We start from the raw sequence: 17,893 nt of genomic DNA, 5'->3' as shown, positions 1-17,893 counted from the left end.
TATTATTAAAATCTGTACTTCGTTTAATGTACTTTAACCAATATATCTTAGAAGCAATTAATTATATAACAATACCCCTAATACCCCTTTGAGTATAAATTCGTGGGCCTTGGCTAAAATATTGGTCACCACCATTGAGATAATGGTAAACAGCGCAATCTCATCACAATGTTTATCAAAGACATTCTGATATTCTATAAACCTACGTATAAGATTCATGACGTATTTTATGAGGATTTCATTTATGTATTTTAAAACAGTTAAAAAATGTTGCTGATGTCTCCTGATATTACAATTTAGCAAGAGTTCTTCACCGCAGCAACTTTAGTCAGAAAGAAAAGCACGAAATTAATAATCGCTTTCACGTGGCGCTGAGGTCATCGTGCTGTTAGTTACGAAGGTTATGAAGCAGTGTCATCACTCGCCAACAACAAATATACCTGGCATGTAGATTTTTTCCAAGAACGCCAACGATCTCCAAGATTCCTACGCGTTCCCGATAAACCCAAATAAACAAATGAAAATATGGCTCAAAACGTTTTACAAGAAGATCCCACAGATCAAGTGTGAATCAGCGACCTTGGAATTTCTCCGCCTTCGGGTGGGAACCCAAGTAAGGTCGTCGAGGCAATAATCTGCAACAGCTATGGCAAAAGAAGGCGAATGAATCACTGCCTAGTTGCGTCTGAGAACCCAACCCACACGCACACGCCATCATCTAGTGTCACTAATCGGAACTGGAGTGACGAGATCAAAAAATTCCCTTTCTAAGATTTAATTTTCCCCTCAGTCTTAGGCCCTGAACGCCTTATGAGAAGCTAAGTGGGTGAACAGGCCTTAAAGGTCGTTGTGGTTATCTGTTTAGTTGCGTGGTAATTGAATTTTTAAAATAAATTGAATCACCGTAGCAGCCGTTCAGACTGTTTGTAGATTAAGGTGAGCAATTTAGCTGTGGTTAAATTTTTCCCACTCTTCATGGAGCATAAAAATACATCCTATTTAAAAAGTTGATAAAATGCCATACATTTTTAGCAGACCAAAATAGTAAAATTTAAGCCAAGTTAAAAAATAAATAAATAAATAAATAAATTATGTGAAAGGAAATGTAATGTTCTTGGATTATGTGATAAAGCAGGATATGCCTCTGTTACTATGCTCCATTCTTTTAAGTTACTTAAAATTAGCCCTTAGTAGGAACAACAGTTTCTAGTAATCGCACCTGTTCAAATCATGAGCTTCGTGTGCCCCCTCGGTGATAGGTAAACTTTCTCAAAGCGACTACCTCTTAAGGTAATCTGCTTTTCGGAGAATGTAAACAAACATCGGTAATACGCATGACCTCTACGACAACCACCCGGCACATAAGACCAAAATCATCTGCATACATGAATGATAAATCAGAGAGAGTTTACATTGTTTAAAACGAGCCGCTCAATATATTAGCGACAAAAAAAGGAAGAAAAGGGGAACAGCCACATCCATCATAATGGACGTGGAGACATTTTCATTTATTTAATGAAGAAAGAGAGCAATCATTTAAGACTTACCCTTGCTTTTTTTTTTTTTTTTTTTCAATGGATCATTTGCACGCGAAACTTGCAACAAATATTTCCTGCAAGTGAGTCACAACAGTTTCTGTTATGTATTTCTTGTGTTGCTATGAAACACAGAAAATATGCTACAACTAACAGTGTAATCTTGTTTAAGGTCCATTGCTAATTTTTCACTTTAGATCTATATAAACATAGTTTTCAGTGTAAATCAAAGCGAATTTACCTTATTAAATTAACATCTCGTTGCTTTCTTACAGTCCTTTATAGAATTATAGACTTAAACATAACATCTACAGTTTTCTCGAAAATACTGCCAACCCCATCAAGAGAATTTCAGCAACTGTGGCTACTTTTGCGGCTTTTGAGTAAATAAGAAATATTAAAAATGTCTTTTCTAAGCTATAGATAAACGTTTCAATTCTTCTGTCTTTTCTTCTAGCCCAAAAAAAACCTTAACATCCTTATATCTTGATATAATACAAATCATATCAACGATTTTCACTATGTTTTAGTTTTCTGCTTCAGAATAAGGAGCTAAATTCTTCGGATCAAGGATCCATGGTTTTTGAATCGTTAAAGCGTGTAATCAGAATTTATTTATTTTTTAAGGGGGGGGGACCGAGTATTGAATTTGTTTTTAGTTAGAAACTTAACTAAAATTCAATACTCGGTCATAGTTAAAACTTTTGCATTGCAATAGTTAAAACTTTTGCATTGAAACGTGTCTTTGAAAGTGAACATTTCCGAAGCATTATGAAAAGCCCAGTAAATTAAAAGGCTCATTTTGAAGCAGTACATTAACGGTTATTTTGTGCCGAAATATATAATGTATTTTATGCCTTAAATTAAAATTTAAAAAATTATAAATAGCATATATTATAAAACCAACGAACTCGATGAATTACAAATTACATAAATTAAAGATATTTTTAAAAATAGGATTTAAATTAAAAGATTAATTAAAGATCTTATGTTAGGCTGAATAACAATTCCTCTGAGAACTTTAAAAAACATGGCAGTTAACTAAAGCGCACGGATGATAAATGTCTTGGTAATTGTAAAACAATGTAATTTAACACGAAGTGAAAAAAAAAAAAAAAAAAAAAAAAAAAAAAAAAAAAAAAAGACTGCGCTTCAGATGTTTTTATTGTGAAAAGGATGTAAGATGTGGGTCTTTTGATATCAGAAAACTAAGCAAGTGATCCAACCCAGCAGTACTATGTCTGCCGCCTAATTGGTATGTCAGCGGAAGTTGCTTCCATATAGAATGGACCAGGTCCGAGTGAAATCAAGTATGCTTATAAATTCTGACTAAGGTATCTTTGAAAAGTGGATGGTACTTAAAATCTATCAGTCCAAAAATTCTTTCGGGAGGTTAATGGTAAGGGAAAAGGGATAGTAGATTCTGAGTTTCATTCCCCGAAATATTCTCTATCAAGCAGCGGTCATAGAATTACCACCGCTGTTAAAGGCCCCACCGCACCAGACGGGAGCAAGAGGAGACCCCCTTTAACTGTTTATTAAATCTAACCGTATGGCTTTGATGGAGTCTCAAATTAAACAACAGCAATAACATGACCAAAAACGAACCAAATAGACCAAAAAAGGGACCTTCGCATAAAATACTTAAGAGTTAAGAAATGTATCCGTTTCTTATAGAGCAAATTGCAATTGCAATTTCAGTTACTTTTAATAAGCCGTGTAGATCTATAAATTGCTTAAGCTTTAAGTATTATTTAATGGGAAAATGCTAATGAATAAGATCTAGCTTTTTTTCCTTTTATTTAAACGTCATTAATAAAAACAAGACATTCTGGTCGACGGAATTAATTTGGAGAGAAACAGCGGAAAATGGAATAATTAAAGAGGTGAAAAACCCATCCGCAAGGAGAAGCGCAATATCTCTATACTTAGGGCGGTCGAATCTTTCATCTCTCTTTGTTCTTTTCTCTTAAAAAAAAAAAAAAAAAAGGTCGAATCCTCGTGGAAACATTCCCGCGACTCTGCCTTTTCCCGCCAAAAACGATTCGAAGGTCATGCGAGAATTTGCCGCCAAAGTTGCGTTCAATAGTCCCCCTATCATCTACCCCTCTTTTCCTCGCGAAAAGCGAAAGACCTCTTGAAACGAGGGATCGTCCTTATATTGAGAACAGTCTTCGATTAGCGTAGCGCTGACTTTTGCTGTCGAGTTGCATCAAACCGTTGGTCCACGTGCCTAGCTATTGTATTTTTTTTATTATTTTTTACTGTTGATTATCGCTGTATTGCTAATCCTCAACTAGCTTGTGTCCTATTTTTAAAGGCAAGATGTGGCAATTTTAGATTTTGAAATCACAGCTATATCAGTTTAAAGTAAAATTGAAGGAAGCTGAAAGATCATAATGATAATCGTGAAGGAAATCTGCGATTCTTGGGAATAAAATTATTGTTGATAATTTTTATATTTGTCGAAAATTGTAAATTTATGTGTAAGGGAAAAATGCAGCGAAAATATTAATATTATTAAAGAATGATCCCAGTTCTGTAATGTGAAAAATAAATCGTAAGGGATAACTAAAAAGTTAATTAACTGAAAATAAAACCCAGCCCAAAAATGCTTACATTTAATTTTTTTTTAAATTTTGTTTTTAATATACCCATTGTATTTTTGTTCGTCAGAATTTTAAGTCATATAGACATCCCCCTCTCCCTCTGTCCACACGCAGCCAACTTCACCTATTCCTTATTTCACAGGTGTTCTTTTTAGAGGTAAATGGGGAGGGGGAAGTTTACATGGAAAAATTATCTTCAAATTAAAAAAAAAAAAAAAAAAAAAAAAAAATACGATTATAAATAACAATTGAGAAAATTAACAGATGTTATTAAACAAATAGTTCCCAAGACCGTTTTAATAGAATCATGGGCCTTTGAACTTTGAACTGTAGTGATCTGGAGCTTTCATTTACGCTACTTCTCTCAAGAGTAATGATAAATTTACCAAAATATGAGCCCCCCCCCAGCGGGTTCTCTGGAAAAGTGCCCATACTTTAAGATGGCATCGAAATTTCTTTTCATTTTTGTCTGCTTATTCTGGATTGATCAATTCACTTAGATTCAGCATAGATTAGAAATGATTAATTTTCCTTTCAGGACTGACTTAATCATTAAACCCAGACCTGCTGTTGTGTTATGGCGGTTTACTAAAAGAAGGAATACATAACGCCGGTTGAGTAACATCAGGGCTGCCCGTGTACTTTCCTAAGATTGCCTCTCCCAAATTAAAAAAAAATGCTAATGATTAATAAAATTTTTATTTCATATTAAGTACTTTAATATGACAAACTGTATGAAAGTACTTACATATGACAAGTACTTACAATGAATTTAAAATATTTAGGCGTGTATCGTGAGAGTCCGGCCGCCCCTGACTTGGACCGCTCGCGTACTTTTACGCGCTGCACCCCCCGGCACTAGGAACGGCCCTGCGTAATATGGAAAACTTAAGTGAGAGAGTTTGTGCTTCTGTAAAACATACAGTAGCACAAATGCGTCTCAAGTTTTTCTCAAGATCTAGGTTTCATATGTTCTTGCAAAACTTGTATCCCCAGAATCTGCCTAAAGGTATATGTATTTTCTCCCTCCTCCCAGCCTACCTTCGTGGTGTAAAGGTAGCACGCTCGGCGCGTATTCGAGTCCCGGCGAGGGCATTGGCCATTTTTTACGTCTCCAGCATAAATTAAAAAAAAAAAAAATAAATAAAATAAAATAAATAAATAAATAAAAATAATGTTTCTACAAAGGGATGGATGCTTCCGTGGGAGACGTTTAAGGAAATATGGTTCGTATTCACGTAACACATAGAAAAAAATCAAAGCAGCTTCCATGCAGTCACTGAGATCTGAACCTGAGTCAAATACCAGTGTTCATTGATTTAATTGCTCAACTGCTAGGAGGCTTTAAGATAACGGAAACGTAAGCTTTCTTAAAGAAAGAGGTTGGTCAGCTAGTAGTTTAATTTGTACTTAAATCCGAATTTTCTCTTGAATAAGACAAATTCATTAATACTTATGAGCAAATAAGATAATGATGCCACCTAGAATGAATGAGAAACTCTCAGTAACAGTATATTTATTAGGAAAACAGATGGAAATGTTGTCAATACAATTTGCTCAGAAGGCGAGATGCAACTGTAAACGGCTTTGTCAGTGGAAGATGCTTGTAAATGATATGAAAAGTAATCGCAAAAAAATAGGTACTAACAAGCAAATGTTTTTCAATATTTGTAGACAAATATTATGTAAAAACATTGGATATATATACGTTATTTTTCTCACATGCGAATTTACGTTAATGTAAATAATGGGATAAATGTTCTAGATCTTGTCCATTTTCTAAAATTATCATAAAAGTTTGAATTCGAAAAGAATCAAATGTTTGAGTTCCCGCATTCATTTCCAGATATTTCTGCAATAAATTTATTAACTATTGTCAGAAATAAAAATATGCAGTTATTTTTTAGAAACCTATTTTCAACATGTGGATTGATGCAGAACATGCTTTCATAAGGTACCTTAGAGTAAACACACACCTTCATAAGGTACCACTGAGTGCAAGTTCAGTAATCCATCCAAATGAAAAACACAACGAAAATTTATAAACAGTTTGTCATTGATTAAATCTTTGATTGAAAAATATTTGGGATTCTAAGTACTGATCGAAGACAACCTTCATGAGGCAGATAGTCTTCACGTGCTTGGGACAAAGAAACGACATTTGAAATTTGGTAGAGTCTGTTACTAGGATAGGCCCTTCAAGGCCATTTTTATTGTTCTGGATTGCCTCATAATCATTGTAACGACCGCTCCAAAAGTTGGTCGAGTTCTTTAATTTGCTAAAAATCTCCTAGTTTTCTCTTTTCAGTGATGACGACCCAAAGTGAGTTACGATAGTTAATTATATACCAGTAAAGGGAAATCAGTTGCGACTTTAAAATGCTAAGTTTAAAATAGCATACTATAAACTTCGGTTCGAAACTCGGCGAAGAGGCTAACTGCATCAATGATTTTTTGGTTTTTGTTTTTCCAAAAAGATGCAGTTTCTCGTGGAAGATCGTTGAGAAAGATATCATGTGCTTCGCCGTATGGCTCAAACACATGTATTAGCCATAATAAACAACTGAGAAAAAATTTCTGATGTGTATATATCACTGAATATGACCCCGGGCAACTGTGTCGGTGATAAGACGGTTAAATGATCGATGGATTCTGTCGTTCCCAAGAAATTGCTGTGAAAAATATTCGACTATTTGGCGAAGAGGAAATTATATTTACTGCGCAACAGATACATGAATGCAATTTTAGCGACGTAAATTTTACAATTAAACAGAACTGAACTTTAAATTGCCCGTACTTTTAAAAATAAAAAAATATATATAATTCAAAATCAAATGTAATCTGAGGTATAATTCTAAGTAAATTTTAAAAAGTGATTGTTACACGGCAGTGCGTATTTATAATGCAGGGATTTTAAAAAATCTGTGAATCTCAGCAGCCAGTTTTTCAACTCGTTATGTTCAAAACAACGGAGTTCATATTTGAGGTCGACCCCCGGTTTCTGAGAATAAAGGGGTGAATTGCGAGGGTCGTAAGGAGGAATGTCGAAAAAGGGCCGCGGGCCTTTTTAGCGCCGCGTTCCTAGCGTTCCTTGAGGCGTGGCGAGGGGTCACGCACGGTTCGACGACTCATCCATCGCGCAGCCAGCTTCTTGTGGCTCCGCCGACAACAGAATCGTCGCCAGAGTTCGCCAAGTAAAGGCCGTCCGTATTCTTAGGCAGACACACGCCTTCGCTGTTGGCGCGAAAAAAAAGGAAATTTGATCCGATGATACTTCTGGCTTCTTAAAGACCTACTCGTTAATTGCCCCAGTAAGCTCATAAACCGTCCTCTAAAGTCAAAATAGCATTTTCTTTTACTTTCGGTATTCAGAAAAGGGAGTTTAAAGGACAGCGAACTAAGCTACCATGCTTATAACTGCTGCAAATAATAATAATAAAAAAATAATAAATAAATAAAAAATAATAATAATAATAATAATAAATAAAAAAAAAAAAAGTGTCAGTCTATAAAATTGGGAATTTGATTAGCGTAGGACTACAAAATTGGTCCAACTACAAGATGGTCTCACGTTTAGGATAACATTGCAATTTTTGAAAATGCTTTAAGACCATTGGTTGTGGGTTTGATGATTTCTATGTAGGAGATAAGTTGAACGTGATCTTCAAGAATGATTATTAGATGCTGTAAATAATATAGCTTTTTTAGGATTAAGATATCTTTAGTGTAATTCTGAGCATATAATGTGTGTATACCTTTCAGAAGTCCATTTCTAGGAATAACATATATTTTGTTCAGACGACACAAAATATCAAGGAAACAAGTTATAAGTAATATTATATGAAGTAAGGACTGAAGCCTTTGCTGAAAATAATTCTGCATTTTCTTCAAAATTAAATTTTTACAATTTTTCCAGTGAAAATCATAGGCCAAATAATTATTAGGCAATTATTACATTAAAAACATAACGTAATGATAATTTATTATCTTCAAAAAGGTGCTTAACACGTTTATTAGAGCAAAGGTCTTGTGCTCATGTCTTTGTCATAAAATGTGCATCAGCCAAGCCTTGATTACCCTCTATGCCGAAGATTAGGACTCCAGGTTTTTAAAAGCCCATAAAATCGTTCGCTAACTCCTTATAACCTTCTTGTCTTCCATGTAAAATATGAAAACTTTTGGACACTCTAATCTATACCCTCAGACTGTCATACTCAGAGCTCAGTCAGCAGCAATTGTTTCAACCGCAAATATAAAGCAGATACGGACAGACTCTTGGACAAGAGGTTCATCTATATTTATCCCATACTAGAGGAAATGCGCGAAACAAACTTTAAAAATATCAGGTAATCTTATCTAAAATAGCTCCCCTCCCCGAAGCTCAATCATCTTTAAAATTGGTCGTTTCTTGTCGACAGCCATAATTTGTACGCATTGACTGAACACACAAATAAGAAGCGACTCCCAGTACTAAAATCGCGCTTAACCTGCAAATCGGCTGATGAACTTCGAAATGGACAAATTTACGTATATTAACCTCCCGGTCTTTTAACCGTATCACGTGACCACTATGACGGCCTTGAATGCCGGCGACGCGTGGGAAGGTGTGTCCTAAGCCAAATTGTAGTATTATTCGCATCACTGATAGGAGATGATGGGATGAAGAGGAAGAAGGATTTAAAGAACTGCCGCGAAAGATTCAGAAGCAGATACGTAGAAGGACTGAATAATTTCAACGTGTCAAAACCTTTTGAAAAGAAACTAAATGATATTCCTTGCCCAGCATAAAAGGAAATTTTAAGCCTTATGAAGAGTTAAGCTGATTTAAAATTAGCAAACGTAAGTTAAGCATAATAATTCTTAATATATTCCGTTGCTGCGCTGTTAGGTATCATTATAGTTAAAGGGATAAATTTAGAAACAGCATTTTAAGAATTTTAAGAGAAAACAGAAAGCTTTTATCATCAACTTGTGCTTATATGAGTACGATGTATAAGCACGTGATACACGTGAAGCTCATGAAATAAAACTTTCGTATTCATTGTGCCAAAACAACTGATAAAATACGTAGTGTTGCATTTTTTAATCATATGATTATCACATGAATAGATAAATGCTTATCTCAAAACTGCGTCTTAAGTTATGCGGCGCGCGCGTTTTTAAATAAATGTTAAATAACGGCAGTGCAATAAAGCTGCTTTCAAGACCACAGTATTGCCAATAGTTTTCTTTAAAAATTAAGGAAATTAAGAAAAATACTAAGCTCTACTATAGATCATTCCACCTTCAGTATTAGGGTATCCGACAACGTTTTAATTGCATATTATTTTGATGAATGTTTCAAAAATTTGTATGACTCTATATTAAAGCACATAAATTAAGCTTCATAAAATAACTTTTATTTCGTTTCTTCGGTCGTTAGAAGTAGTTATGGCTGTTCTTGTTTGATGCCGAATGTTTCTGTCTAAGAACCCGGAAGCTGATGTCTAAAGTTACACAGAGTTCTCTAAATAACTTTAAAATGAGAATTTCACATTTGAATAATTTTGTCAATGTTTAAATGGTAATTTTGAACTTTTCTATACGTTATTAAGTGCTCGGAAACAAAATTAGTCTTGCGATTTAATTTCCATGCATGGCAATATTTCTTTTCCTTCTGTTTGAGTTTGAATTACATTAAAACAATTTTTTGAAAAATACGTTTTTTTCCCCCAACTTTTCCGTTATGCAACTTTCCAGAAATACTCTATTATTTACTGTGAATTAAATGGACTAAAAGTGTTGATTTATGTATCTAACATTGTATACATAACATTTTTTCAGACAATTTTGTAAATGAAAAGAGAGAAACTTCTTTAAAAATATCTAGTGCATGTACTCAAACAGGTGTAGTAAACAGAATAGACACTTTACTTTATTTAATTCCTTATACCTTAATGAATATAAGTGACAAATACAAAAGTAAAACAGTGATCAATATTTTTGTGGGAACATATCTAGTAATCTCAAATTTAACACAAAATGTAAGAAAAAACCAAAAATTATACTTTGATAATATATTTATCAACCGTTTCCATCATTTTAAGTAGTGTTCTGCTAAATAACACGTAAGTTAAATAAATAACACGTAAACACGAAAGTTAAACAAGGAAACACAAGATGTAGAGACATTAGGTATTTTTTGTAAGCAGGCAAGATGAAAAATGAGCAATCGCCTTCGCCGAGAATCGAACCACGGACCTCTGGAATACCGGTCCAGCGTGCAGAACCACTACACCACGAAGGCACGCTAAGAAGGCGAGAGAAATACCTTATATACTCCCTCTTTTAAAGGGCGACTGGGGTTTTTAGGGGACCCAATCGCCAAATCCTGGGTGAGGAGAATCATCATCCCTTTTAGTTTGGGCGCCACTGTAGAGACATTAGGTATTTTTTGGAAGCAGGCAAGATGAAAAATGAGCAATCACCTTCGCCGGGAATTGAACCACGGACCTCTGGAATACCGGCCCAGCGTGCAGAACCACTACACCACGCTAGGAAGGCGTGAGAAATACATTATAATAGACAACATACATTATAATGTCCGGGCGTCAAGGAATTATCTCACATATCTGAATTCTTAAGATGTAATTCGGATGTTATAGAAATGAAAAATTGAAAAGGAATTTGTTCAGATATGCGAGATGACGAAACGCGCTTACCATGAATTGTTGATGGTTGCAGAAATTCCAATTCCCCTTGATAAGTCGGGATCTTTCTATGCAATCAGCAATAATTCTTTTGTTTTATTCTTTTATATTACTTTTCATTGCAGTTGCAGTGTATTTATTTACCAATTCTAATTAATAATTATCACAATAATGCGCATTTGCTTTCTAAATTTCACTTCGAATTTCCTTGCAGAAAATTTTCATTTATGTTGTCTATTACTTTATTAAATTAAATATTAGCTTTGCAGCAATATCGCAGGATTTTTCTTTTTAGTCCTTCTAAATAAATTTTAAAATTCACTAATTTATATTGCATGTATGTGTAATAACTTGATAAGGATATATATATATAGATAGATAGATAGATAGATGGATGGATAGATAGATAGATACATATCCTTTTTCAGTTATGCTATAGTATAAAATCCCTTTCTTTCAAGTCTGTAGTAAAATGTAATCCTGAAATACATATCGAGATTATTTATATTGACTTCTTTATGCTCTGGTATATCTAGCACCGCAATCGAATATCATCTTGAATGAGAACCTTGAATTCATATAATAGAAAAATCAAACAAGTTCAGAAAACATGAAGAAATTTATGGAGCAAGCAGCAAAAATCCTTTAAAATCAAAACATTCGACTTAAGAAGGCGGCATCCTTGCAAAGAAGCCCTCACGTGAACGATAACAAATAAAAAAGAGAGGGAGGGACCGTTTCATCTCAACCGTCCTGACAGCTATTGTCGTGAAAATGGCCTCTTTATCTGTTTTAAAGATTCCTAGTTCAGAGATTTGGGCCGCAAGGTCGACCGGTTGCATTGTTAAGAAGAAGGATAACGCAAAAGTTGCGATTTTTTAGCGTAATCTTCCAGTTAGCTGCGAGTTCGTCTCCTCCTCCTCCTCCCTTTTACATTGCTTTTCGTTCCTGAATTTGAACAAATTATTTATCACCTGAGCTCCATTTAAAATTAAAACATCCACCTCTGAATTGATTTTTTAATAATATAAGTATGCTAAAAAAAAGCTGATAATGCCGGCAACAAGACAAGACCACAAATCTACGGAACTTTTTTTTAATTGGGGGGGGGGGGGGGTAAAGTGCTTTTGAGGCTATTCGAAACTGGGAGCAGTCCTATTTGCTTGAATTTTGAAAAAAATTTCGGTTTTCCGTAAAAGCCGCGAATAAGAGAAAAAAAAAAAAAAAAAAAGAGAAAATCGCCTTTAAAATTTGGAACATATTTAAATTGTGTTTTGACTTCTGCATAATAATCTTTTAATAAAGCAGATTAATAATGTATTTTACAGAAAAGTCTATCGCTCCGTTTAATATGTTATCAAGCACAAAAATAATCCACAAATAATCTTTATTATTAAAGATTGGAAAATTTTCGTACATGTAAAATTTTCATGTACACATTTTAATGCAATTTTAAGTAAAATATATTTCATACATTTTTTACATAAAATTTCATGTGTTTAAATATTTCTCTTTTCAGCCTATGTATCAATTTATAACACTATTTCGATTATATATTTTTTGACTTTGTTAATAATAATATTAATTGTTTATCATATTATTTTGAATCTGCTCTAAGACAACAACTCACTGATTTGGTCTTGTGTGAAGGTGGTCGTCTTAAAGACATAATGTATAAAGAAAGTTAATTTATGTTTTCAGAAATACGGAAAATTTAAGAGGGGGTCGATTAAAGGAGGTGATTGTATTGATGATATTAAAAGCGTAATCAAATATAAAGAAGCTTCATTTTTGTAATATAACGACTTAAGTGCTCTTTTGCTACAATATATATTAAATCTCTTTAGACAATTTCTCATGGTTCCTGTTGCTATTCACTTTTTGTGGAGTCATTGGTGTTATGAGAGATGTTAATGTTAATTATAGAGTATATTATAGAGTCAATTAGGTTTTTTGCGAAGCAGGAGACGTGAAAAATGAGCAATGCCTTCGCACGAAACCGAAGCTGAACCCCTCGAATACGCGCCTAGTGTGCTACTATTATGCCACGAATGCATACTGGAATAAGGGAGAAAATACCTTATAACATTAAATACCAAATTTTTTTCATATCCTCAGAAATGCTAGGTCATTGTCGCAAATGGTCATTTTACGAAATGTCACGAGAAAATTTATTATATTTTACTATTGTATTACAGTAAAAGGTACAACTACGATCTATAAAAAATTAGTTTTGGAAATTATCTGATCAGCGTTTAGTCTATATAAACAAATTTATGTTTTCTGTTCTTTAAATACCTCAGAAGTAAATTTTATGTGAGACATCATTTATGCGTATATTGTTATATATACAGTTAAAGGTATAATCCTTCTTGTCTAAAAAAACATTACTTTTTCATCTAAATGAATTTTCTTTTTCACGCCTAAACATTCATATCTCAAGTATTAATCTAGGAAAACACAAAATCCTACATCTAAACATAAAATAGAACTTCTTTTGCTATCTAGGTTAAGGTAATTTCAACAAGGCTGTACCTGAATTTCGAACACTGATATGTTTTGTAAGCATCCTTTTGGTAAAAAATATTTGAAGATGCGCATGCTTTATTTTTATATTTTTACTCAAAGAATAAACACATTCCTTCCTTATGTTGAAGGCATTTGCAGTACTAAGGAAATCACGAACAAATTTCCTGTGTTTGACAAATTTTTTGCAGAGTTGCCATAAATCGCTGCAAGACAACAAACATTGCAATCCACTCTAGTTTTGCAATTTGTTATGTTTCGAGAATGATTAAGGGAACGTTTGATGCATCTTAAAAACTCGCCACCTTTGATGATGCCGCCTGCGGATACTTTTGATGTCAGTGCATCTTGAAGATAGGCTCCGTTCTTGAAGACGCGCGCGATTTCTTTTATCAAATACATTTGGCTAGGTCACGATCGAATCGCTGATGTCCGAGAATGTTCGGAGTGGAGGCGGGTACTAAATGCGGTCAATGCACGTCTTCCTTAATCGAACACGTTGTGCAAATAGTAATGAACTCATTTCGTCTCCGCGTTGATGCAAATGAAGTGGCAAGTAAAGTAAACGGGGTTGTTTACATCCTTAGTCCCTGAATTCTTAATTTTTTTTTTTTTTGAATTTTCTACGTAATAATAGTAATAAGACGAGAAAAAAGAAATCTGTTACTTAGAATTTTCAAATTTAAGTAAATTTTGAGATCTGCTGTTAATAAAAAACAAATTTAAGAATGCAGTTTTAATAGTTCGTCAATTATGTATTTTCAGAGGGTACAAATGAAATTTAATAAACGAAGTATGGAATTAAAGCTCTTAAAAATGTGAGGTTCGTTCTCTTATCGTAATTAGATAAAAACTGTTTAAGTTGTGAATTAAGTTTGTTTCTAACGTGTTGTTTAAGTTTCTAATCTATTATTTTATGTTAATATCCTTTTCTATCATTCTCGTTTCTATTTCTCTGCCGAAAGGTAAATTTCTAGATCGCGCGATATTCAAATGAGGTAGAAAGTAGACAGTATTTAAAGGAAGGTTTTAGAGGGTAAAATTAGAGCGTGTTCTGCCTGCTTGAAGGCCATGTTACTAAATTTAATTATCTCGATTAGTATTCTGCGGAGTTGAGTTATTCTTGCTGTTAGGTTTGTGTACGCCCACTTCGTCAGTTTCTGTGCTACTTAAAACTTGTGAAGCCGTTAGGCCATACTGATATTCATTAGTTTTAGTTCATCCATTATCTTTAATTTAAGCCAAAACTGTTTTCTGTAAGAATGAGTTGGTGCCGATTGTTAAATTTATAAGGTATTTCTCCCGCTTTCTCAGCCTGCCTTCGTGGTGTAGTGGTCAGCAAATTCGACGCGTATTCGAGAGGTCCGTGATTCGAGTCCCAGTGAGGGCATTGCTCAATTTTCATCTGGCCTGATTCGAAATAACTAATGTCTCTACAGTGGCGCCCGAACTAAAAAAGGTGGTTTATAATGATTCTCCACCACCAGGATTTGGCGATTGGGTATCTAATCCCCAGTGTCCTTTTATAAGCTGGAGTATATAAGGTATTTCTCCCGTCTTCATAGCATGCCTTCGGGGTGCACATTCGACGCGTATTCGAGTGGTTCGTGGTTCGATTCCCAGCCAGTTTTCATCTCTTCTGATTCGAAATAATCTAATGTCTATACAAACTTTATTTGAATTAATAAAAAGGTCCTTTACACCCTTTCCCTGTCTCTCTGCCCCTGGCGAATGAGTTCTGGTCTAAGTATAATCTACCTAAGAAGACCAGACTCCATAAAGTAATAGTTCAGATTTCTTGCATTTTCTCCGAATTTGAACGAAAGTGAGATGTTTCTAGAGTTAACATAAACAATAAACAAGTTGAATTCTTCCCAGAAAATTAAGAACAAGGCTCTCGGAACCGCAGTATTAGTGAGTCAGGTACCAATAAAATTGCAACAAATGCTTTATTTATTCATTTATTCATTTAATAACTGTTTTATTGGACTCATCATTCCGATGTTTTGAGTTAAAATGTTTAACGATTATTTAGATAAGGTACGAAAAATTCTAATGATGAAAAAAAAAAAGGCATAAATTTTCGAGTTTTTTAATCTCCGATATCTTTTTCAAAATTCATAGGATTCGAAAATCCTAACTCTAAACATCAATATGCTTCAATAAAATGAGCTTTAATGTAGTCTTTACACCCCAAGTCTCAGTTGCAAATTGTATATTTAACGATAATTCGCTATCAGTCTACCTAAAGTCTGGATACATTTTATGATAGCTGAGAAAACCAAACTTTATAAGTTTTTCACAGAAAACTAGAAGGAAAAATATTTTTACCATTTTTATTCGAAAATTTCACTTACAGTAATTCGTAGTGTCCTTTACCCTTTACACTATGAATTTTTGTAATACTAATGATACTAAAGGAAATTATTCAGAATTCATTAAATGCTGGTTCTGCATATAGTTTCCATCTCGCAAATTCGTTCATCTCTGAACAAGTAGCCGGGAGTATAAAACCGGTATCCAACTGGTGATTTTTCTACCGCCAAGCTACAAATCCCGGCGAACGGTGTGGTGTATTTAATTATGGCAAAGCACACTAAGGCTATCTGCCTAAGGGAAGAAATGCCTTCGTGGAGGACTTTCTAAGGGAAACTGGCTCGCATACACGTTACACACGGGGAAAACCATGAAAAAACCCATGCAGCCAGCCCGTTCGCGGGATTCGAACCCCGGACCGAACTACCAGTGTTCAGCGACTTTACCGCTCGGCCGCTGGTAGGCCCGGCGAACGGGCTGGCAGCATAGTTGTTTCTGTAGTTTCCCCTATTTGCAATAAATGCCAGTTTTTCTCAAAAAAAAAAAAAAAAAAAACCTGCTAAAAAAGCTCATTACTCACAGCTTTCACGTGCTGTACCATACTGCATTAAATAAGCACCTATGGAATTAGCTCAACCGTTGTGATTGGCACGTGCTACAAACGCCGTTGGTTAAAACATTGACACATTTAAATTCTAATAAAATAATCTGGCGAAACTTCGGAAATGGTAATTTTAAATCTGAATTTTTTGATGAAATGATGTTGTTTAAAAAGAGATGAAAACTGCAGAGTTAAATAAAGAAAAAATAAACACGAGGAGGAGAAAATGAATAAAGAAAAAAAAATCTCATTAAAATCTAATATTAAATTCTAAAAACTTAATAAAAAATTGTAAAGCAAGAATAAAAACAGTGACAATCATCAAGAAATGCCGCATTTTAAAGATTAAATCAGATTTCTTCTCTCAAACTCATAACTCGTTAAATGGAGCTTATATGTTCGAGCCAGTTGTGTCTAATTTACGACTTGCTTACCATTTCGCTGAATTATAAATTGGTCCCAGTTCTAGACCCGAAGTTAAGTCTCATAGCGTAAGCTGCATAACATTTGTAGGTATGAATGATTAATGTGTATTTGTGTTTTTTTATTTGAATGAATCAATGGTAATTGAAAGGGGAAAAAAGATAATCAAATGAATAATCAATATCTTTAAATTCAGAAACAACTTCTTAATGAATCAGCTTGAATTTTTTCATAGCTTCAGCCTTTACCTGGTTTTTATAACAGCATGCTCTGCATTCCATTCCAAACCTGTTGTTTGGGAATCTGAAGTATTTCCGAACTGCTCTACGCCTTTCATGTATAACATTTTGCTCTTTAAGGGAAAATGTGAACCCTACCAGTGTTTGCGGAATCTTTCTTGTTGGGGGAGGGAACCGGATCGCAGAGGGCAGCGCGTGGACATGGTTTCCTGTTTTGGACCATTTCCTTGTTCGCGAGGGGTCAGCAGACAGGCGGGGTGTGAGATAATGCCTCAGTTATCGCTCTGGCACAGGCAGGTTCTCGTAGCTTTTGCAACGAAAGGGCAACTTTCTGAATGAATTCCGCAAGGAGGTGGTGTGACGCCTCTCGTAAGGAGGAAGCGAGATAAAGAAGTTTACATTGTCATCCTGGAGTGAGTACTAAATCATGACTTCGCAAACACATGACCGCAAAGGATATGATGTAGACTTTAACAACTTTTCATTGATATTTTGCTGCCAATCGCAGCACGTGAATGAACGACGGAGATTTTCGGATATGGTTAAACTCATGACTAGGTTTAAAGGGCATGGATGACAAAATGTTTAAATCGCAACTACACAGCATATCAAGTGAAACACTATTTAGCTGCGTAAGTCAAGAATGTGCTTGCTCGTGATGGAAAAATGCGTAAATATTTTCCAAGAGCTGTTGGGATCATAACAAAAGATAAGAAATGTAGAATCGCGAATAATATTTTTAAAACTAACATAGGAAGTATGTAGCCTTGTAATAAGCGTATGTGGTGAACTTAGCATATAAAGATAAAGATATAATTTTGTAATTGCAGAATATCTTTATGGCCAAAATGACATTATAAGTACTTACAATGTGGTACAATTATTAGGATGTCGAGATTACCAGCGTTCTGATATAAATGCAGTCATCAGTTTACTTTTATGTAATGTGCATAAA

General features: G+C 34.5%; 1 long non-coding RNA gene across 1 annotated transcript in view; it reads right to left on the bottom strand.

Annotated features, from left to right (window-relative positions):
• Positions 1-17,893, bottom strand: part of LOC146996817 (uncharacterized) — a 122,666-nt gene that overhangs the window by 27,208 nt on the left and 77,565 nt on the right. The gene's annotated exons all lie outside the window — the stretch shown is intronic.

This window comes from Stegodyphus dumicola, chromosome 6 (assembly GCF_044657685.1).
Source record: "Stegodyphus dumicola isolate Sdum_Otavi_A_Nest chromosome 6, ASM4465768v1".
Lineage (NCBI taxonomy): Eukaryota > Metazoa > Arthropoda > Arachnida > Araneae > Eresidae > Stegodyphus > Stegodyphus dumicola.
Note: the sequence above shows the minus strand (reverse complement) of the source record. Positions and strands in the feature narration are given on the sequence as shown.